The following is a 24,365-nucleotide window of genomic DNA, read 5'->3' on the forward strand; positions in this document are numbered from 1 at the left end:
ATGCACAAGGTCCTTATGGTTGTAGGATGCTTCATAAGGTTAGTGATAGTCAGAGTTACTATTTCCCATTCCATGCAAGGTAGTCCCCTGTGCTGCTCACCTTCCCCCCCCCCCCCCCCACCCTGCAGAAACCACTATAAAGCCAAAAGTATAGGTCTCTCATTTTGGATACACATGCAGAAATCTGAAATAATTTCCGTTAGCATAAGCTGAAGCCATCTTGGTTGTGGCATCCATTTTGTTGACTTTGTAATTCCCCCATCGTCTGCTGCCCGTCTTTTTCCCTGCCAGTGCTGTCTATTTTAGTTGACTTCCTGACTCAGCTAAAAGCAATGTGCATGCTAAGAGTTTGTAGCTGCCAGAACACCTGGTCTCAGACTCAACCGTCAATCATTTTCTGCTGCTGTAAACAGTTCTGTTACCCCTCCCACTTTGCTGACTAAGTGATCTCCCATCTGCTCATGTTTGTCGGTAACTATTCCTGTGTAAGCCTGTACCTTCTATTTGTATTCACATGCTTACCAGTGCAGAAAAAGCTGTATATAAGGCCTGTGTTCTGTGACTTCAATGTACTACCTCAGGCAGCACTTGAGAGTGCTGTGTGGACGTAGTCCCACTCATGAGTGATTAATAAACTTGATATTTGAATTACAGCTTCAGTGCCAATGTCTATTTTGTTGGTCGACGGACCCGTGGACAGTGAAGGGTGACCCCCTGCACCGGTGTGCTCATTGAAAAGCACATTTCCACAGTCGGCGCCCGACACGTGGGTCCTCATCAGAGGCCCGGCCATCCAAAGGAGTGGCCTTGACGGAATAGTGGAATGTTGCTGAGGAGACATCCTGCATGAGGAGAGCCTTGTCTTTGTAGCCAAAGTGACTTTTCCGGTGTTCTCGATTGGACCCTCCAGGTGTTGGCCAGTCCCGACTGAGGTATCCTTTGGCATTATTTTTGCAGTGACCATTAGGTCGACCAAGAGATTGGCAGTTGGAGGTTGGAGACTCTTGTTTGGTAAGGTCGCTGAAGCGGCACTCTTGTTTTGCTTGGCTAAGATTCTGGTTTTGTTTGTTTGATTTATTTTTTGCAAAAGATAAAGGCAGGTAATGTGGAGATTTTTCTCTACTTTTGAATAATTTGGAAAAGTAATATTTTACAAACATTTGGTAGCATGCACACTCCGTAGGTTGTGTTGCTGTCTTGGTGGTACCACTATGGATTTAGAAAGAAGTCAGCCGGCTCCCCCAGAGGGGACACCTAATAGACATATGCATGTCAAATACGGTATTTCCTCCATAATGTATAGTACACTATGGAACAAATATACGAAAAAGGATCATGATTTACGATGGCCTGTGAATGGGTCATTTGACTTTACAAATATTCAATATGTAGAACAGTGTTTATTCAAGAGAAAAAGTCGACAAGATATGTTTGATTGTGTACGAATGTGGGAGAAAGAAGTGCAAGAGAGAGTGAGGAAAGAAGAAGCTATAGCAGAAAAAGAAATGCGAAAAACGATATATCAAATAGCGTTGGAATTAAAAAATAGAGATGAAGGCATTAAAAGAAAAAGAGGAACGGGAGCGTCGTTTAGAGGTAACTGGCCAGTACCCTATTAGGCGCCCCATTTATCCCATACTTAATAAACCTCAGGATGATTCATCTTGTTAGAGCGACCTCCGCCCCCGTATACGTTTTCCTCTGCCCCTGAGAATGAACATTCTGAACAAGAACATTTTTGTTTCTGATGATAAAGACGTGGATGAGCAAGATGGGCGGCAGACTCGTTCTACTTTGACTACTGATGAAAAGGCAACTATCAGAACCACTGCTCGCAAAGAAGCTCGTGGGACTACTTCTGCTTCAGACCTTGTAGCACTGGAAGGATTTAGAGCAGTTATATTTTGCAGAGAAGTTCACTTGGGAGGCAATACTTGGTTTTAGAAACGTTTCTAAAAACTTAGAGCCCAATGATATCAATTCTGATTATAAACAATGAAATGATGGAACTTTCAATATGTTTTTTGGACTTATTTTGCCCCCTGATATGTGGAGAACAATTCGGAAAATAGATGATAATGTAGCATATGGTGATACTTGGGTGCATTTAGAAGAAATAGATGAGGCTAGAGAGCTTGCGCAGAAACCACAACAGGAGATATTAGATCTTCTCAAAGCTATTGTAACTAAGTTAAAAACTCTCATACCCCCTAAGAAAATAGATTGGACAACGTTAGCGTCTTGTAAACAGAAAGCAGATGAGTCAGTTTCTGATTTCTCTACACGATTTGAAGAGACATTCCATGACTTTAGTGGGTAGTCATTGACAGAGGACACGGGTAAGCATTTGTTCGTCGACAAATTTGTCGCTAACATGTTGCCAGAAATAGCTAGTCGCCTTAAGGCTAGTGAAAGTTCGTGGACGTCTTCCCCAGATTCCCTTTTGACTATGGCCCAGTATTATGAGCGGAGGGATTTGGAAGCAAAAGGCAAAGAGGATAAGAAGGTAAAGGATTTAAAGACAAAAGGTATGTTGGCTCAAGTATATGGTCCACCATTAAGAGGTGGTGTTACAGGCAGACGTGCAGTATATACCCCTGGTGTACCCCCTTTCTCTCGATCAACTTTGTCTTCTGATCAGTGTGCTTATTGTAAAGAGATTGGGCATTGGCGTTCTGAGTGGCCCCTTTTGCGAGGTCAGCAGTATCAACAGGGTAGAGGAGGAATGAGAGGACACCTAGGGAATTCAGGAAATCGGGAAGGAATAGGACCTCAGCCCCGGTTTGAGGCAGTTGAACACGGACCAAATTATTCTAATACCTTTGATAGAAGAAATAAATACCAAATGTCTGATTATTTGGCGGATGGTCTTGGGGATTCTGATTATGCATAGGAATGCCTAGGATGGGGAAAGGAACCGGTTGAGGTCCCAGTAGATCAGAAAGGTCCTTATGTTGATGCAAATGTCTTGGGCTCTACTGATCAGTTTCTGGTTGATACAGGAGCTACTCGTAGTGCTCTGTCTAACAAATTGGTTCGTAGGGCTCCCCTGTCTGGCGCAATGATAACATCGATAGAATTCGAAGGGACACCTACATCTAGCCCACTGTCACAGCCACTTGCATTTAGTCTTGATAAATTCACTGCAGCATGTCCATTTTTGCTTTTCCCTACCACGCCGTATAATATCTTGGGCATTGATATGCTTACATTTTTTCGTGCTACAATATGTTGTTCCCCAGAAGGTGTGCGTGTTATTTTAAATAATAACTATCCAACGGTTGACCGGTCTTGTCTCATTAAAGAAGATATTGCTCTGGCATCGTTACCTAGTACTTTATGGGCTACATCAAATACTGATGTGGGACAAATGGTTATTCCACCAGTGCATATTCAAGTGAAGGAAGGTGCTTCATTGCCTCGACTGCCCCAATATAAAATATCTCGGGAAGGCAAAGAAGCATTGACGCACATTGTTTAGGATTTGATCAAGGTGGGGGTTGTGGAAGAAGTCCCTTATAACATTTGTAATAGCCCTATCCTTCCCATTTTGAAAAGAGACACTGATACTAAGATTTACAGATTCATTACTGATTTACGAGAGGTTAACAAAATTGTAGTGCCCCAATACCCGGTAGTCTCTGACATTATGACACTCCTTACTATGGTTCCTCCTACTGCCACTACATTTAGTGTCATAGATTTGAAAAATGCATTTTGTTCAATACCTATTCACCCTGACAGCCGTTATTTGTTCAGCTTCACTTTGAATAATAGATCATACAGATTCTGTAGAGCTCCACAAGGGTATACAGAGAGTCCTAGCATTTAAAGTCAGGCATTGAAAAGGCAGCTTGATTCTTTTCCTGTGCCGAAAGGGGTGGCTCTTATTCAATATGTCGACGACATCTTGTTGGCTGCCGATACCCCTGAACAGTGTAAAGAAAGAACACTGTCATTATTATAATATCTTGCCTCTCATCATCACAAAGTCTTTTGGAAGAAATAGCAATTTTGTAGACAGCAGGTTACCTATTTAGGTCACCTCCTGTCTAAGGAGGGACATGCACTCACACAAGACCGCATTCAGACAATTTTAGATACTACTGTGGCCCGTATTCAAAAGGATGTTCATGCATTGATTGGCCTTACTTCTTTCTGTATGCAGTGTATCCCTAGCTTTTCGTACATTATTAAACACTTGTTGACCTTTTGACTAAAGACACTCCAATGCCTCTCCCATGGACTACTGAATGCCAGAATGCCTTCCAACAGCTACATCAAGCTCTTTATTCAACACCAGTATTAGGAACTCCAGATTACACTAAGACTTTCACACTTTATGTACACAAGAGGGAAGGTTGTGCCCTCTGTGTTTTAACACAGACACACAATGATAAACAACGTCCTTGTGCATATTTTTCAGCTGTCCTTGATCCAGTTGCCCGCGCACTGCCTGCTTGCTTTTGAGCGGCAGCGGCTGTGTCCATACATCAGAGTGAGGGCATAGTCTTGTCACATAGATTGTTTGTGTTAGTACCTCATTCAGTCGATGCCTTGTAAAATCAAAGAAAGACACAGCATCTGACAAGTGGCCACTTGACAGGATATGAATTGACACTTTTGGCCCCTCTTCCACGTTGAAAAGATGTTTTACTTTGAATCCTGCTACATTATTGCCACTTACAGCTACTCAGTCTCAGTCACAAGAGTTACATGACTGTATACCTCATACTGAAGAACAAACAAAGGGTCGTGTTGACCTACAAGATACACCACTTTCTAGTGTTGTTGGAGAATTGTGGGTCAATGGGTCCTGCTTGAAGTTGCCTGATGACACGACGTCTGCTGCTTATGCAATTACAACACTTCAGACAGTAGTTGAGACAGCTCGTATCCTACAGAAGTCAGCTCAAGCAGCGGAGTTGATAGCACTGACAAGAGCATGTGAGCTTAGTACAGAGTGGCTTGTTAACATTTACACTGATAACCAATGAGCCTTTGGCGTGGCGCATAACTTCGGGCAGCTTTGGAAAGAAAGAGGCTTTCTCACTTCACATGGGACACAAATAGTGTATGGGGAATTAGTAGACAATCTCCTTACTGCCTTGACCTATCCTAAGAAAGTGGCAATTGTTAAATGTAGCGCACACAAGTAAGTGACCGATAAAATAGGAGCAGTCAATGCCTTTGCGGATCACACAGCTCGAGAGACTGCAATGCAACGAAGTACCACATCTATGTATGTAGTTAAATCACAGGCTGAACGTTGGCATGATGCCAGGCAAGACATGCTGGACATGCAACAATCTGCCTCAAGGGAGCATTGGATGATGAGGGCTGTTGGAGGAATAAAGAAATTACCAAATGGAAGTTACCCACAGCCTATTTACACCCTATGATTCACATGGCACATGGGCCGGCACATGTTGGAGCATCCTCAATAGCAAAGCAACTTATGCAAGTTTGGGATCATCCAGAGATTGTCGGTATGGCTAAGAAAATAGTCCAGTCCTGTCTGATCTGTCTCCAGTATAATCCTGGAAAGGGAACACAAGCTCCTACAGGAGGGTTTGAAATACCTACTGCACCTTTTGAGGTCCTACAAATGCATTACATACAGTTTGAGCATTACAACAACCTAACGTATGTCTTGGTAGTGGTTTGTGCCTTTAGTAAATGGGTGGAGGCATACGCTACGAAAGATAATACACCTCTTACGACAGCAAAGGTGCTCCTAAAGGAGTTCTTTCCCCGATTCGGCATTTGCCGAATTTTGTGGAGTGACAAAGGACCCCATTTTATTGGGCAAGTTGTTGAGTATCTCATGAAAGGATTGGGAATTAAGCAGAAGTTTCATGCTGCTTTTCACCCACAATCAGCAGGACTAGTGGAACGTTAAAACGCCACTCTGAAATTGAAATTGGCTAAGATACAGGCTTCCACATCTTTGAAATGGCCGGATGCATTGCCCTTAGCATTGCTATCCATTAGATCGATACCACATACACGATCTGGCCTCACACCGTATGAGGTGGTTTTTGGAAGGGCAATGAATATTTGGGGGATTCCTAAGCCACACCCTATACATGATGTCCTCTATGTATTGATGAATGACTATTTGTCCCAGTTGACTGACAGTTTGTCTTCTATTTATCAACAGGTTCCGGAGACTCTTCCAGACAGGTCGCAAGGTGAGGGCCACTACTTATGCCCTGGCGACTTCGTGGTGATCAAATCTTTCCAGAGGACCACCTCCCTAGCACCGAGGTGGCGAGGCCCACGAACAAGTGCTGCTGGCTACCAGGACTGCAGTTCGAGTGATGAACCGGAAAAACTGGCACCATGCGACACACTGTCGAAAAGTGTTGCAAGACCCAGTGGGCCCAGCTGTGTTGGCAGATCACCACGATATCCTGGTCACCGAGAAAGGACAAGCCATGTCACCTGAAGGACCTGAGGAAGTCTTCCCGGACCACACGATTCCTGGCACATCCCGATATCAGTTGCGACCTAGGAAGAAATACACTTCATTGCTGAAAAAGACTGTTTGAGCCACTGTCCTGGGCGGTCAAAGACTAACTTCAAAGGGGCGTAGTCTTTTAATGACGATTAGTCTCAATGTTAGTGAAGAAACCAACGCCTGCCCAGGACCTTAGGGCACCATCTGTTTTAATGTTTGTTGACGAAATGAATATGCCTGCGGAGAAGAAACTGACTGTTGTAAAAGTTTGTAGCAAAAGAACAATGATTGTTACTGGACTCACTTTGACTGTTGTTATTGTTGCTCTAACATGGATTGTAGAGGAAGTAGCTCCTGTCCGAAATCTTTTGACTGCTACTACTCCTGTCCCCATTGAACACCATTATTTTACTCTTCCTTATCATGAGCAGAAGCACAGAATGCCCTACCTCAATAACACTTTCATTCAGATGTTGCACCATACACACAATGCCACGAACGTTACCAACTGCTGGGTATACGAAATGATGAAGATCGATATAAACGATATAAACGATATTTTTCGTATTCCCTCAAAAGCATAAGAAAATGTCTTCAGCATATGATAAAAGGGTCGTCTGTGGAAATCTGAAATAATTTCCGTTAGCATATGCTGAAGCCATCTTGGTTGTGGCATCCATTTTGTTGGCTTTTTAATTCTCCCATCCTCTGCTGCTCGTCTTTTCCCTGCCTGTGCTGTCTATGTTAGTTGACATCCTGGCTCAGCTAAAAGCAATGTGCATGCTAAGAGTTTGTAGCTGCCAGAACACCTGGTCTCAGACTCAACTGTCAATCATTTTCTGCTGTTGTAAACAGTTCTGTTCCCCCTCCCACTTTGCTGACTAAGTGATCTCCCATCTGCCCATGTTTGTCGGTAACTATTCCTGTGTAGGCCTGTACCTTCTATTTGTATCCACATGCTTACCAGTGCAGAAAAAGCTGTATATAAGGCCTGTGTTCTGAGACTTCAATGTACTACCTCAGGCAGCACTTGAGAGTGCTGTGTGGACGTAGTCCCACTCATGAGTGATTAATAAACTTGATATTTGAATTACAGCTTCAGTGCCAATCTCTATTTTGTTGGTCGACGGACCCGTGGACAGTGAAGGGTGACCCCTGTACCGGTGTGCTAATTGAAAAGCACATTTCCACACACATACCTTTCAAAGGAGCTGAAGAATCTTTGTTTTCAACCAGTCTTGGCCATACCTGTTCCAGCAGGCCGGCCTGGGACTGAGAGGTGCATTACATGAGCAAGCAATTGTATCAAAGCGCATGCAGAAGCTACAACCTACACAAACGATAGGAGCTTCCTGTTCATCCCTTGTAACTTTTGCTGTGAGCTGCTGAGGAACCAAGAGCTTGGGAACAGCCCTGGATTGGCATAAGTTGTCTGCTTCCAATATACAAAATGAAGTGGCCATTACAGGATGCCGCCATCCCCAATGAAATTAGAATGTCAATACTCCATGGGAAACTAGTTGACATGGAACTGAACAACACCAGGAAGAAAACTGCACATTGGAGTGATTATTTTGTGTTATTCAGAGTTCACCTATTTGCCTTAGAAGAGCACTCTTCACTGGGGCAGTGAACGCCGATACTAGTGGCAGGACACTTGGGTGAACCCTTCTGAAGGATCATAATATACTGCAGGATAGAGGGAAATACTTTGTAATGGCTACAACTGGAAAATTGACATATGTAGACAGCCTGGCGTGTAAAGAACCATCTTACTTTCAGATCAAAGCAGCTATGGCATGTGATTCTGCAAGGAACTGCTGTGGAGACTGTGCTGTGTTGCTTGAGAGTGCCAGGGGCCTCTGGATCAGCAGATGCTGCACTAATTCCCCCTTTGCTGGTGCTGTAAATGTGCATAAGAGCCTGTGAGATTGTACCAGCATGCCGCCCACCTGAGACGCAAGGGTCTCCAGAATTATTGACACCACGTCTACACATCAAGTTGCACACACATCCATAGTCTACGGCTATTAGAGTTACTCCCTAATAGTGATATGAGAAATAGCGATGGACTGAGGCACAGCAGATGTTACCCCCTAAATGTTGGTAACTGAAACTGCGGGACTTTTCAGCTCAGCAGGCTCTGTTGTATCTTGTTTCTGTAATTCCAGGACGAAAGGCAATATTCACCTCCAGGAATTTCCAATTGGCTTTGAGTTACAAAGGGCCTGGGGTTTTGCCCCAACACCTTTGCCACTCACCAGAACATTCTCTTCAGACATTCCTTGCCCAGTCTACGGAAGGCGAGGCTTAGGGGAAACCTTGACAGTACAAAGGACTGTTATGGAGCTATGATCCATGGTTAGTGGATTCCATTTTTTTTTTTTAAAAACCTTTATTCTTTTAAGTCAGGGACACAGCTATTCAGCCGACAACCCGGAGGTACGGCAGCTTTAGAAACACAACACAAGCGAGCGTCCACATTTCACTGACAGGAGAATAAAAAGGTTCTGTTTTAAATAAACACCCACCCAAACCCAAACAAGGCGATAAGTACTAAAAGCACAAAAAGGGTTCCCATCAGGGGGGAGCGAGCCCCATTTCGTCCATCAGACACAGATCTATAGTAAGGGAAAGGAGGGGAAGGCAGAGACTCAAGAAGGCAGACACATACCAGCAAAGACTACAAAGCCGGAAAGAATGCTAAGGGGAGAGCTGCTCCTCAGGCGGGTCGGGGTCTGGGGGCAGGCATATGCCCCCTCTATACTGGTTCCATCGCCCCCATACTGTGTGCCATTTCCGGGGGCGCCCTCGAGCACAATATACTGTCTTCTCCCTAAACATGCTCCAATCCATGTTTTCCATCCACGCTGTCAATGTAGGGAGCCTAGCAGAGCCCCACAGGCGAGCGATGTCGCGCTTAGCTACCATGTTCCCTAGGGTCACCCACTGAGTTTGTGCCGCATCGTGTTCAGTAGGGCCCCAAACATTCAGGAGACAACACCGCGCCTCCGGCTGCATGGCGATGCCCGTCACCTCCCCCATCACATCGTGGATTCGCTTCCAGAACTCCATGATCGCACCGCATTCCCAAATGATATGTAGGAAGGTGCCCACGAAACCACAGCCTCTCTTGCATAAGCCCTCCTCAGAGAAACCCATATGGACCAGCCTAGGCCCTGTCACATAAACTCTATGGAGTATTTTAAGCTGCACCAGCCGCAGGCGCGCAGGGATCGCGACCTCTTTGGGAGAAGAGACTGCATACTGCCAATCCTCATCATCTAATTCGAGGCCATCCCTAGTCCATTGATCGCGCAACCCTAGAAGAAGATCTGCCCGAACATTAATTAGTTTCTTATAAATGAGGGAGATCGTACTCTCTGGCATATGGCCATCCAGGATCCGGTCCTCTAACGGAGAGGACTCAGGCACCGTCTCCCCCTCTACCAGGGCTGACCGCAAGGCGTGACACACTTGAGCGTATCGGAAGAACTCCGTGCTCCCTAGCTCATATTCCTTCTGCAGCTCCTCGAATGACTTCACCCTACCCTTAACCAAAAGGTCTCCAACCCTGGATATACCGATCAGGTCCCATTTCTCAAACCCTTTTGTATGCCAAAGCTTTCCCAGGATATCGGAGTCAAACAACGGGGTGGCAAGGGTAAGCTTACCCTTCCAGCCCAGTGAATCTGTCGCCACCTTCCACACGTGCACGGCCACCCTAGTGGGCCCGGTAAGGGCTAAGTCCAACGACTTCGAATACAACGCTCTGTGGTAATTGCCCCCGCGCAGCAACCACCGGTCCATGGCGTAGCCGGGGCTCAGCGCCGGACCATAGACACCATGGTTAATCGCGCTCAACTGGGTGGCCCAATAATAACGTCGAATGTCTGGAAGCGCGATACCCCCGTCATACCACGGAAGCGTCAACTTAGCAATCGCTATGCGCGGTCGCCCTTCCCACAATAGCGCGCGCTGGAGGCTTTCGACCTCTCGGAAATAACTGGCCGGGACCAATTCAAGGGTATTCTGCAAGGCATAGAAGAAACGGGGAAGAGACATCATTTTAAACAGGGCGGCGCGGCCAAGGAGGGAAAGCGGCAACCGCCGCCAGCCCGCCACGTCCCGCCGCAGACGTGCCAAGGGAGGGAGCAAGTTCTGCTCGTATCGTAAAGTGGGGTCAGTGGAAATATAGATCCCTAAATATAAAAAGCCCTGCCGGGCGATCTGGATGGAGCAGTTTCGCGGAACAGGCGGGACATCGCCACACAGGACATACAAGTATGACTTTCCCCAATTAATAACAAGACCAGAGTTCCTACCGAAAGAAGTCAAAACGTCACAAACCACTATGAGAGATTTCTTAGGCGAGGTGAGGTACAACAGAATATCGTCGGCATAAAGCGAAATACGGTCCTCGTGGTCAGGCGACCAACGAATCCCACGTATATCCGGGTGCCATCGTATCCACGCCGCTAGCGGTTCAAGAGCAAGGGCAAACAACAACGGCGACAGGGGACAGCCCTGCCGGGTGCCCCTCCCGAGCTCGAACGGTGCCGACGCCCACCCGTTCACCACGACGCTAGCAAGGGGCCCCTCATAAAGCAGCCTCACCCAGCCTACAAAGCTAGGCCCGAAGCCGAACTTGGCTAGCACAGCCCACAGGTATGCCCACTCCACCGTATCGAAAGCCATCGTGGCATCGAGGGCCGCCACAATGGCCGGCTCTCGCATCGTGCCCGTCCTAGCAATCACTCCATGAAGGCGTCTAAGATTCAGTGCAGTGTTACGGTGCGGGATAAAGCCCGACTGGTCCGGGTGGATCAAGTCTCCAAGCACCCGGACCAGGCGGTTAGCAAGGATCTTGGCAAGGATTTTCGGCTCGGCGTTAAGAAGTGATATCGGCCGATAGGAACCACACTTATCCCGGGGCTTACCGTCCTTGTGTATTACCACAATCGTCGCCAGTCGTTGATCGAGCGGAAGAGACCCGTTCACCCGCGCCTCCACGAACATGGCGCGCAGGTGAGGAGCCAACTTATCCGGACGAAGCTTATACAACTCAATCGGCAAACCATTTGGGCCCGAGGCCTTACCCGAGCGCAACGCACGGATAGCACACGCCACTTCGTCAACAGTTATATCTCCATCGAGGTCATCCCTATCTATGGCAGAAAGGCAGGGCAGAGCAATATCACGCAGAAGGTCGCACGAGTCCTCAGTCGGCCTATCCGAAACCGAGGTGTACACCGTACGAAAATAGTCCGAGAAACACTGGACTATACCGTCGGGGTCAGTGACAACCTCTCCCCCATCCATCGACAACTCCGGCACCACTCGATTAACACGCTCTTTTTTATCCAACCATGCCAACAGTTTCCCGGCCTTATCACCGACATCGTACAATCGACCCTGCTGCTCCCTATTGAGGGTCTTGGCAGCGTTCGTCACCAAATCCCTGTATTCCAATTGCTTCAGGCTCAAATTATGCAGTGTGGCCGCCGCGACCTCCTCCTCCAAGGCCACGTCTAAAGCCGCAATCTCGTCCTCGACTTGCGTCACCTCGGCGTCTCTCCGCCGCTTGGCGGCCACTACCAAGGAAAGGGCCTCCCCTCTCAATACGGTCTTAAACGCTTCCCACAAGGACACCGCAGATTCAACTGAACCCTGATTATCCTGGCAATAGTGATCAACTGCCTTCAGCAACGCACTGCGCAGCTTGGGGTCACGAAAGTACCAAGGGTTAATGGGAGCCACCCAGCCCCCCCACTACCCGGCCAGTATCCAAACGGGCCCACACCGGCGAGTGATCGGATATACCCCGTGCCATGTGCCTAGCCTCAGATACCAATGAGGCGTGCGCAGCCAGAGTGAGCAAGTAATCAATCTGAGAGAGACTACCGTGGGCCCCGGAGTGAAAGGTATATTGTCTCTGAGTGGGGTGCCGTAGCCTCCAACAGTCTACCAGGCCAAAAGTATCTATAAAGTCGGGAAGCCACTTCTGAGCCCCTCCGGTGTCCCTGGGCGGGTACCTATCGAGCAATCCAGATCCAACCGCATTGAAGTCTCCTCCCACCACCAGCATCCCTTCAGGGAGTTCCAACAAGGCCTTGCCCAGATCAGCAAACGTGGAGGCCTGCAGGGCAGGAGGGACATAAACAGAAACCAATACCAACGTTCTGCCCTCCCACCTCCCCGCCACAGCCACAAAGCGCCCCCTATCATCAGCAATGGTGGAGTCAACCTCAAATGGTAGGGAAGCTCTAACAAGTATGCCCGCACCCCTGGAGCCCGAGGAGAACCCCGAGTGAGCAATGAATTTATAACCCTTTCTATTAAGTGCATAACACGTATTCCCTATAAGGTGGGTCTCCTGCAAGAGGACCACGTCTGGCGAGGTCCGTTTCAAGAATTGTAGGACTATCCCCAGTTTAATACGATCCCCTAAGCCATTAACATTCCAGCTAATTATGTTTAAGCCCCTACCCCCCATCCCCAAACACAAAGAGACCTCCACCCCCCCCGGAGAACCACAATCGGACAATACTGACAACAATTACTACGCCTTGCAAGAAAAAAAACCCCCAACAACAACCCCAACATCCCAAATCCCCCCCTCCCTGCACCCCTGCGTCAGCTTGCAAAGCCCCCCCAACTTGCAGTGTGCCTGTCGCCCTATCAAAAAACAAATCTACAAAAAGTACCCCAAGGGAGGAAAGAGCTCCTGTCTTCCCCCCGCCGCCCTCCCATCACTGCAGTAGGGTGCTAGTCACTGTCCGGGGCTGAGTCAAAACAGACCGACACCGGAGGTATCACTCCTGTCCATCCCGGTCGCCTTCCGCTCCAACCACTCGGTCCCCGCCGGGCTGGCGCCGCGGGAGCGCATCCAACCAGTCCCCTGCCATGTCCGGCGATTCGAAGAAGAAAGTCCGATCCTCATACACCACACGTAGCCTGGCGGGGAAAAGCATGGCATATTTCAGGTCCATCTCCCTAAGCCGCCTCTTCACCCCCAGGAAACTCTGCCTTTGCTTCTGCACCATCTGGGTGAAGTCAGGATAAAAGCTCACAGAGGCATTCTGAAAAGGCACCGGGCCTGTCACCCTCGATGCTTGCAGGATAGCGTCTCGGTCTCGAAAATTAAAGATCCGGGCGACAATCGGTCGCGGGGGGACTCCCACCTTAGGCCTTCCGCCAGGCACTCGGTGAGCCCGCTCAACCGCAAAAAACTTGCCGAGGCCCTTAGGCGCAAGATGGTTCACCACCAAGTCCTCGACGAGTAAATCCACGGAGAGCTCCTCCGAAATTTCCGGGACCCCAATAAGGCGCCGGGCCCGACCTTCAAAGTCTTCGAGCCGGCGGGCGGAGAGGTCATTCGCGGTCCGTAGCTTGCGAACCTCAGCCTGGAGTTCCGAGACGTCATCCGCGAGGCCAGTGGTCTTGAGATCCAGGGACTTGACCCGCTCATTGGTTTTGCCCAGGTCCGCGCGAATCAAGTTGACATCAACCAAAATCATGTCCACCTTGTGCGCCAGGGTCTCGAACTGTCGCCCAATCGATGATTGCATCCCATCAATCGCCCCCTTGATATCCTGCAATGATAACTCCGAGGCTGGGGATGGATCGGCCTTCTGTGCTTCCAGCGACTGTCCCGATCCACCAGGCGATCCCTTCTGCTGGGCATAGCGATCCATATTGTTGGATTGGGTATAGCCTCCCCGCCTGGTAGTCTTAGACTTCGGCTTGTCTACCTCCGATTTGGTCGACGTCTCGAACTGCAGGGCGGTCAGTTACAAAAAGACGTCCCTCGCTCAGCCAGAGGAAACAGGGTCAACCAGAACTTCAACAGCCAGCCAGGGTCGAGAGCAGGTCTTCCAGATATCAGGGGATCGGCACGAAGCACTCCCGGGCCAGAGCAAACAAAGGGCGAGAAAGCGAAAGTGAAAGTGCAGCGGCACCCGTCCGCCCGTTCACACCTCCCAAGGCCGCTGTTGTTCAATTATTGGCCGGGCATCCTGCCAACGCGAGCCCCTGGCATCCTTCGGAGGTAGGCCGCAATCTTCCGCCATGCACAACTTCGGTTCCCGGTGGGCGATCTTAGCCCGGATAACGTCAATCGCCCCAGCTGTGACTCATCTGCAGGAGTCCGTGCATGAAAACCAGGATTTAGGACAGGATAATTGCAGGAGGGCGCGAGGGTCGCGGGAGCTCAAGGCTCACGCGGCCATCTTGGTCAAGCGCTAAGCTCCTCCCGTGGATTCCATTATTGAAAGCCATGAAGGAGAACGACATGAATCTAGAAGTGCCACACCGAGTTTACCAACAGATGAGAGGACTCGGTGAGCTTGTGTGTTCTAGGTAGCAGACAGAGTTTAAACAGGAGATCAGAAATGTGTAAACATCTGTTGCAGAAGGACAGTAAACCTGCATGGCGTTAGGTGGTTGGTGACACACTGCATGTATTGGTGACAAAGTACCTTCTCAAGATACTGGAATTACAAGGGAGGAAGACCAGTGTGAATGCTGTTGCAGTGGTCATGCTGACAGAAGATTAAAGTAATGTATTAACAAGTATTTTCTGAGTAGAAATGATGATCTAGGGGACATTAAAGACCTAAACGTGAGTGGAAGTGGAGATGAAGACAAAGATTTGCCTCTCAGTGTCAACGTGGATGACTGGGTTCTGGATGAATGGAGAAAAAAAGGGGCTATGAGATGAATGAAGGTGCAAATATATGGTCATGAGAGCAGAAGTGGGAAAATGAATGGCTAATATTATTGCCCATTTATTCTAGGAGGCAGAGAGAAGTAGTACAGACTAAGTGGCAGAATAGAAGATGTAGTGGCAGAGTAACCAGACTCAATATACCCGAGTGCCACATATGTGAGCTTCTTCCATTTGATTGTTGCAAAAGGGGCGAGGAAGGATAATTAATAGGGCATCTCTTTACCTTAGAACAGGGGTACTCACAAACTTTCTCTCGGGGCCAAATTTACAGTGTGGTTTCTGGCTGAGGGCTGCACCGGTGGGGGTGGGGCCAGTGGGGAAGGGGGCGGGGCTAGACCGGGAAAAAAACTATGACCATGAGGTTGAACACAGGCCCCTGCAGCGGACGCCTTTGTCCACTGAGCCACCAGACCAGGCATTCACACATATCTATCTATCTATCTATCTATCTATCTATCTATCACTCTGTCTCCCTCCCTCTGTCTCCCTCCCTCCCTCTCTCTGTCTCCCTCCCTCCCTCTGTCTCCCTCCCTCCCTCTGTCTCCCTCCCTCTCGCTCTCTCCTTCTCTCTATCACTCTCCCTCTCTCTCCGTCTCCTTCCCTCTCTCTATCTCTCTCTCTCCCTCTGTCTCCATCACTCTGTTTGTCTCCCTTCCTCTCTGTCTCCCTTCCTCTCTGTCTCCCTTCCTCTCTGTCTCCCTTCCTCTCTGTCTCCCTTCCTCTCTGTCTCCCTCCCTCTCTGTCTCCCTCCCTCTCTGTCTCCCTCCCTCTCTGTCTCACTCACTCTGTCTCACTCACTCTGTCTCACTCACTCTGTGTCTCCCTCTCTCTCTGTCTCCCTACCTCCCTCTCCCGCGGGCTGCCCAATGGCTACTTCTGTTCCCAGCATTCACAGTGCGAACAAATGGGCTGCGGCGCGAACGGGTGGCATTTTATTATGTTTGCATTTAGTTAATGTGTGCTATTAGAGGCCCTTGTTCTGTAAGTTACTTAACACTAGGTTATGTTGCCTACACATGGGTTAGCTCTCATCCTGGAGTGCGAAGCAAGTTGAAACAACCGACTAACGATGAAGGGTATGAAGCAAAAGTGTGAACTCCTTTTAAGCGTGATGATCCCGATCTATCATCTTTCCAGGGGCAGACTTGTGAAAGTAAATCCTGCTGCCAACCTGGAAGAGCCGCTCGCACAGCGGCGGTATTTTTAGTTAGTTCCGTTTAGGATTGATGTGAACCACGGGCCCGCGACCGCAGGAGTGGTTGCCCTCAGCTCCGCGCACTGTCACCATTCAGGGTGAGAGCCAGAATGTGTTGTGGCATTGGTTGCCACAGGAGTCCACAAGTGCGGGCGGCAGTGGGGCCCGCTTGTTGCCCCAAAGAAGTAAGTTCAGTTGCTGTGTCTAATTCTCCTAATTGCACTTAGTTCACTTTGCTTTTAAAAGCGCGGTCATCTGGAGCAGCCTGTGAACGTGTTACCGAGTCTGCCTTGCTCCCGTCCGTAGTTCGCCGCCAAGGTGCGCAAGAGCCCGGCGCGATGAGAGGGGAGGCGGGGCGGGGCACAGAGTGGACAGAGCGCACACAGCCGCCGCACCCAAGTACTTCACGGGTCTTTTAAAGACCATTCACTTGGTAATGAGGCTTTGTTGTATTTCACCTCTTCTTAGTGCCCCTGCATCTCCACTCAATCAGAGTGGAGATGCAGGGGCGCTAAGAAGAGGTGAAGTACAACAAAGCCTCATTAACAAGTGAATGTAATTTAAAAGAATCGCCCGGCCCCATAGCTCGCAACCGGCGATATACAAAAGCATATGATGTCGGCAAGGTCCGCGGGCCGCCAAGGAAGGCTTGCCAGGCCGCTGGCGGCCGGCGGGCCGTACTATGAGTACCCCTGCCTTAGAAGATTTGAGGGTTATTGTAGTTGAATATATGGTGTGAGCTAATCGTGTTGCACGTCGGATAAATGGATGCATGGTCTGGATTCAAAGCAGGCTGTAGCCCACAATAGGCACACTGCTTCCTGCTGCTGGACTATCCTGGTGCCATGTTACAATTTACACTATGCCCATTCCAGACATATACGCTCTTGCAGGAGGATGAAAGCATATCCACACCAGTAGTTCATCAGCAGGTAACCACTTATGGATGTGCAATCCAAAGGGGTAAAAGAATATTATTATTCAAAAAAGGAGTTTACCTAGGAGAAGGAAGACCTTTGACTTGTCACCTGGCATTAAATGTCTTGCACATACAAAGGAGCAAGGAAGAGTAAAATACAGGTGAATAAAGCCACCAAAATTGCACGGCTTGTATCAGAGTTACTTGCAGAATCTGAACTGCAGGCCGGGCGAGCAGAGAAAAATACAAACATGATGTCTTTAGACCAAGCTCTTTTAACAACCGACATTGCTGAGGGCCAAAACCAACAACATAGAGCATACAACTTGCTTCTCAAGATCCAACCCTTGAAAAAGGCAAAGATATTAAGACTCCTTTTTGGGCGGTGCTCCCATGGTCTGGTATGTCATCCTTCCTAGAATCAGCACAGACTTTCTACACCTTCAAAATACAGAACTGAAAAATCTGTTGTTCCAGCAGCACCTCTCATTAAAAAGGGCATATATAGCTCAATCAAGTACTACTGAGCCGATGAATACCTTATTTGTAATTGTTGCAGGTACTGCCACAAAGAAAGTTGATACACTGCTTGTTTTTACCTGCGTGACACTGCTATCCATTCTTATGCCGTTATCTGATCTCAGTTTAATTACATTGGTTATATTATACATAAACTTATTATATGTAGTGGTCACCCCTGTAACCTAGAACATGCTTGTTGCAAGAGTCTTTCGCTCCACTTTCTTTCTACATGTTCTATGCAAGTGCTCACTCTTAAAATGCTCAGTCACCCAATTTCTCTGGACAAAGCTATATAAAACAAGCAAATAAAAAATAAATCAATAAAATAACGTACATTTGATCCATCTGCTGTCATTTTTCGAAATGAAAGGACAATTGTTACTTCAATTTCAAGTAACTAAATGAGCTTATATTAATTTTGTTGGGAGAATTGATGGCAATATCATAACATTTTTGAAAACTAATATTTCTGCATGCAATTACACTAAAATCTGATAATTCACAGTTGATCATACAAAAATTGAAGCAATTGTCTAATATGTCCCAAAAAGTGATTTAGGAAGGCCGCTGTTCTACTGTCAGGGCAAAACACCACGAGAACAAAAGCAAAGGTGTTTTTAAATGTAACCTAAACACGAATATTACAACGCTGCAGAAGAACACAAGCCTCTTGTGTGTATATTTTTAGGCTTTTCATTTGCTTCCATCTGTATTTCGCAGGAATGGCAACATTCCAGTCAATTATGGGTTTTGAAACCGCCAGTTTGGGCAAGGATAGTCAAATATTTAAAATGTATTATCTCTGACTGGAATGTGGACAAAAGTGGAGGAAGGGTGTGTCTGCAATAAGGTGACTCAATGCACAGAAACAGGCACTCCTTGTTCAGGGCTGAAACTGCAGAGAAGTTTGCTGTAATTTGCAGGCACTCAACAAACACAGCTGTAGGATTCACATATGGATTAGACTGGTGCACGCTGCGCTGATAAATAGAACATTTACTTATAGATGCAATTTCCGTATACTCCAATGTCAATAGACAGAAGTATCCACCGCCGGCCCCGTAGTACAATATGTGGAGGCAGTCTGATGTGCATCAACAATATAAAGTTGCATAATATAAAGAATGCATCTAACTAAACCCTATGATTCTCCACATCATTTTAACGGGGAATGGTCCAAGCTTGCAAGCCCTTTTACATCAGGAGTGTTTAAGTGTAATGGGAACATTCAGTTTATAAGATACAATATGAAGAAGGCATTCTCTTATTCTCTCCTTCTAGTGTCACTGATGACTAAACCAAAGAGGATTGTGGTTAGGAGAGGTGTAGTACAGGAAGGCTAGCCATTTAGTTGGTTTTGTGTCGCCGAGATAACAAAAAACAGCTACTATTAATTTTCTGACACTTAAAATACCAACTTAATAAAAAATGTTCTACCAACAATATGAAAAGCAGAGGGCTTTTTCTGTGGACAGAACTAAGCAGGACATACATTAAAACAGAAAGGGCCAAATTCACCTACCGTCTAAAGAAGGGGTTCAGAATCCTTTTATCTATGTGGCTCCATTTTCCTTTGATAAGGCAATTTTAAAAAGGTAGTGACATGGCTAGCTGGATTTTCTTACCAACAAAATATTAGTGAAGAACACTAAACTGCATACACTCAAGTCTCCCGTCCATTAAATTTGTGAAGCAAAATTAATGTCTCAATGTAAATCTTTCATTTTTTATTTTGTTAAGAAAAAAGTATTAAAACAGCTCTCTCTGATTGGTGGGAAGAACAGTAGATTCAGCAAAACGCCAGTGGTAGCGGAAGATCACACACCCTTTGCTCCCATAAAAAACAAATAAGAATAATAGTAACATTTTTAAAAAATCACAAGGTTGACCTACAGTCCCAAAATTTGTGCCGCAACAGTCCCCTATGTGCTGATGAAGGGCTTAGAGTGACTACGACAGAAAGTCGACAGGGCTCCGAGAGCCGTTGTGACTCTCAATGTCCTTCTTGAACCCAGAAACTACGGTAGAAAGGGCAGACCCAAGCAAATAATAGAGCCTGCCAGGGGTAGGAGCAACTACCTACCACTGGTTACCTCTAATTAGCATCCGTGGCTAAAGGAGATGTAAAACAAATCTCAAGTCCTCCAAATAAGCAATACTGAAAAAATGAATAATGCCTCCTTACCGAGCAACGCCGGACACTGGTTCCCGATTTGACTTCGGTTCCCTTCAAGGGCATAGAAACTGCCCCCATAAATTCGGCTGAGCAAATTCACACCCAAAATTGCGTGGTAATCATTCTCCTACAACCTTGTCTGTACAGGATTTTCAGCCTCCGTCTTTGGTATGCTTTGGAATATATATAAATAACCCTACAGCAGACCACACTTTAGGGTGCTCGGTCACACAAACTTCTGAAATCAATGAACGGGTTAAAGCATCCAGTCCTTAGACCCTGTCACTTTCCAGAAAACAATTGTGTACTTTCTCTGTCACTGCGAACCACCGAGTTTAGGCCCTGCCTGTTAGTTCAGTAACTCTTCCACTGTTTGGTGGTGCCAAAACATGTACACTGTATAATGACCCTACCTGTCTCCAGAAGCAGGTCACACCAATTGTCCAATGTCTGAAACAGTCTCATTGTCCACGGGAATTAGACCCTCCAACTGCCCAGAATTCTCCCTGTCTACGGAAAAGCACCACCCTCAAGACAAACCATCACATTATCTAGGACCTAACAATTGTATAGGAGACAAGGACTTTCCACTGGCCACAACTCTGCCGTTGGTCAGGGAGCATGCACCCTCCACTAGCCAAAAAAGTAAGATTACACGAGGCACCTTCCACTATTGAAAATCCTACCACTGTCCACAGGACAGTAGCCACCTACTGTTCTAGATGATCCTTCCACTGTCCAGGGGGTATATACCTCTGGCTAACCAGGAGCAAGCCAATGTCCATGGGGGAGGCACTTTCTAACTCTCAGGAAACTACCACTCCTAAATAACAACACCTCGCACTATAGGAAGCCATCACTCCCATCTTTGAAGAATCTGCTGTTCTCAAAGAGCATTGCCTTTTCGCTCTGGACCTTCTCACTCATATGTGTCGAGAGGAAAGAGGAACATTTTGAGACAGAAAAGAGCAGGACTGCGTAGCCTATTGTATTTCCCACCGGCTTACACTATATAAATTAACAATAAAATACAATGAAAAATTGCAGACTGGACCTAAGTTATAATCATTCTATATAACGCAGTTCAAACTGATTACCCTACCTGTAAAATAGCGATCGTTTCAAAGCACGTCCAAAGAAGCCAAGGACCACCCTTCTTCCTTAACCCTCAAACCCTTCCACTGTCCAAGGTCCCCAAAATACCACCGAATGCCCTGTGCCTTAAAAAGGTTTCCTTGAGCAAAAACAAATAGCGTCGGGAGGGAGCTACCACCGTTGCAGAGTGTGACTCACCTAACTAGCTTCATTCACTACCTGCTGCTGCTGAGGGAAATGTCAAATCTGGGTGTGCGTGTCATACCGGCAGGACAATGTCCACATAAACCCAAAGCTCCGCCATTCCGCAGACCGAACCAATCACAGCTGCGCTTCCTCCAAGTCACCGTTCGATCGCCTTTGCGACCTTACTTCCGTCTTCTCCTACTCATTGTTGATTGGTTCAAATTTGTTTCTTGGGCGTGTGCCTAATTCGACAGAATTTGGCACCATCGAAAACATAGCAGCTTTTAGCACACCCCACAGCGGATGAGCGGACATATGCCAGGACGAGGAGTCGTAAGGGTAAGGAAGTCACTCATAATATAAGTACAAAGCATTCCAAAGTCTACAGCACTAAAGGTACTACGTGCACACCTAATACCATTCAAACGTAAGCCTGTCTTGGTGAGCATTCTACTATCTATCGCAAAAGCACTTTCAGGAGAAACTAGTGCACTTAAAACACTACATAGTTATTCACTAGAGGCTGTATCTCTGCAGGAGCTTGACGTTCAGTCATGCTTGCAGGAGCAACACAAAAGTTTCAGGTGAACTTGGAATACTTCCATCCTACAACCACCAATACACAACCGACATGAACGCCTCAGCCAATCCCAGATCACGGTACATGCTGCAGTGTCCCACAACCAATGAAATAATACATATTTGCCATCATCCTGTAACAATTGCTTCTTCTCCAATTTCAAGTGACGACACTTAAACGAACTGCAATAACATACTTTTTAGCCTATCAGTTAACGGAAGACCGGAAGGTTTATGTACAGATGTGCTTCATGCTTGCAGAGTGGTGGGAAGTGCAGGTGATAGGAAGATCACTTCTATCGTTGGATGTGAGTAAGAAATCTACGGAATCTGTAAGGGTGGTGGGCTGTTGAGGAAGAGGTACAGCAAAGTTAACTAGTATAAATCAATTCAGTCGCTTTGCTTGTTTCGAAAAAGTGTTTTGTGTAGCGCACTTTCAGAGGAAAGCTATGGGCTTGAAGTCACTAGCACCAGTTGAAGCTGATGCCCGCTTTTGGTAGCATTTGTGCAATATATACCAGTCGTAATGTAATATAGTAAGTTATAGAAGTACGTAAGATCGACTTTGGGTCCTCAAAATTATTTATTTTCTTTTGTGATTTTATTTAGCGCAGACTTGGCCTGGGGCATCAGAGCGCCTTGCAATACAGCTGAAACAAATTGTGAACAAGTGCCTAATGTACAAACCAACTAACAGCAGTAACAAACAGAAGGTATGATACAATGGGATTAGGTAAAATCCGAGGTTCTCTGTAGTTTGTCCCGGGAGAGGCAGAGATGCATCCAGAGAAAGTGTGAGGAGGTAGATGTGGATAACCCAGGTGTCGTTCAAAGAGAACAGCTTTGTGGTGTTATAAGGGTTGAGCCTGCGACATCAGGTCACTGACCTGCTTGACGCTATTGTTTTCAGTAAAGAACTTGAAGCCCGCCTATTGCTTACCATTTGTTGGATTCTATTACAGGACCGGAGGCTTCGTATTATGCTTCTCTTTCTATTTATTGCTACCCACAGCAGCCAATGAAAACTTTTGTTACATGAAAAAACAACATTTTTCTCATGATGCATATGTCACATCACTTCCTGCAGGGCCCCATAAGAGCCAGCCATACCGGAACTAGTCCTCTTTCTTTGCTGCTCACGCAGACAGTTAAGTGGAGAGCTACGATTTGAATTAATTTTAATGCTAATGTGTTTTTACTAGCGATGGCTATTGTAAGCTTATGCTGTGATAATGCTTATGTTCCGGCGCGCGTGCCCTGACTTGTGTGCAGCCTTTGGTTGGCTGGGGATTTGAATCGCGCTGTGGCGCTTTGTGAACACCGCGGTAGAGCGCGGTTCGATCGACGGCATATTTTGCCGATTAGCGGGCCGAGGCGCGAAAAGCGCATGGTTTCAAATTTAGGCGATTTACACGCGACGCTCGGCCGCGCCGCATGCCCCGTTAGCGCGTTGCGCTTACCGTTCAGCACCTGGTACCGCCCCGCCTCCGGTGGGTTCAGCATTAATGTTTCATGGGCGCTGGGCTTCCCTTGTACGCCGCTGACGCCAGGAGCCGGTTAGTTTTAGTTTAGTTTGTGTTTCCACGTGCGTAGCCCAATCTAGTTGGATTTAGTAGGATTTGGGCTACGCACATCGAAACGACCCGATTAGTTTCGTTTTAAGCATTTGAGCTGTAGTTTTTACTGAAAGAGCACTGCTGACGCCTGGCTGGCTGTAAGAACGACCTGGGCCTGGAGGGAGCACACCTCCTTATATTTAATATTTGCTCTTGGCTCCACTACGCCCTGTGGGCTGAAATAATTACTCTACAGCTGTTGGCTGAGGAGCTAGGTACCGGTGCTGCTGTGCTGTGGGTTGGCTCCCCCTTTGGATTCCTCTTTGCTCTTGCCTTATGAGCAAGTACCGCTACAAGTGTGGTTCCACTATGGATACGTGGGTGCATTATGAGGAGGATGATACCTTGTACAAGGAGGAGGTAGGAGGACCTGCCATTGAGGACAATATTGTTGAGGCCCTGGATGCTTCTGTCCAGGAGTCGGTCAGCAAGGCCCTAGAAAAAGCAGTTCCTGGAACTGTACAGCAAGCTCTGGCGACGGCTTTAAAGCCCATCACTAAACAGCTGGAGAGGTTTGCTAAGAAGCATGGCTTCCCTAAACAAACAGAGGGGACGTCAGGGGATTCCCGGGGTCAGCCTTGGCCACACTCACAGTCCTACGAGGCGCTGCCGCGCCCAACTCGAGAGCGTGAGAGGGTTCAAGACACTGATACAGAGTCTACGTCCACTTCCTCGGACACACCGGACGATTCCCCTCCTAAAAAGAAGTCCAGGAAGACCAAGCATGCGGAACCCCCAGAGGTTCCTACACCCTTTACTTTTAACCCCGCAGATATCGTGCACCCCCGATCATCGGACTGGTTACCGGCTCCGGAGGTGGCTGCGTACCTGCACGAGAATTTACGCAAGGGGTTTGACAAGGAGGTGCGCAGTAGGCTAAAGT

At 47.4% G+C, this 24,365-nt stretch overlaps 2 protein-coding genes across 11 annotated transcripts in view; one reads left to right on the forward strand and one right to left on the reverse strand.

The window, feature by feature from the left end:
• Positions 1-21,427, reverse strand: part of CPTP (ceramide-1-phosphate transfer protein) — a 148,877-nt gene extending 127,450 nt beyond the window's left edge. For 4 of the 10 annotated variants that reach the window (XM_085609608.1, XM_085609598.1, XM_085609605.1 and 1 more), the window contains exon 1: positions 21,109-21,291. The gene's annotated coding sequence lies outside the window, so the exon portion shown is untranslated. The other 6 variants (XM_085609604.1, XM_085609602.1, XM_085609607.1 and 3 more) reach the window with 5 other exon arrangements.
• Positions 21,428-22,018: 591 nt separating this feature from the next.
• INTS11 (integrator complex subunit 11) overlaps positions 22,019-24,365 on the forward strand; it is a 167,337-nt gene continuing 164,990 nt past the window's right edge. The window contains exon 1 of the mRNA XM_085624103.1: positions 22,019-22,174. The gene's annotated coding sequence lies outside the window, so the exon portion shown is untranslated. The remainder of the gene's footprint in view (positions 22,175-24,365) is intronic.

Source organism: Triturus cristatus, chromosome 1_2, assembly GCF_964204655.1.
Source record: "Triturus cristatus chromosome 1_2, aTriCri1.1, whole genome shotgun sequence".
NCBI classification, from domain to species: Eukaryota; Metazoa; Chordata; class Amphibia; order Caudata; family Salamandridae; genus Triturus; species Triturus cristatus.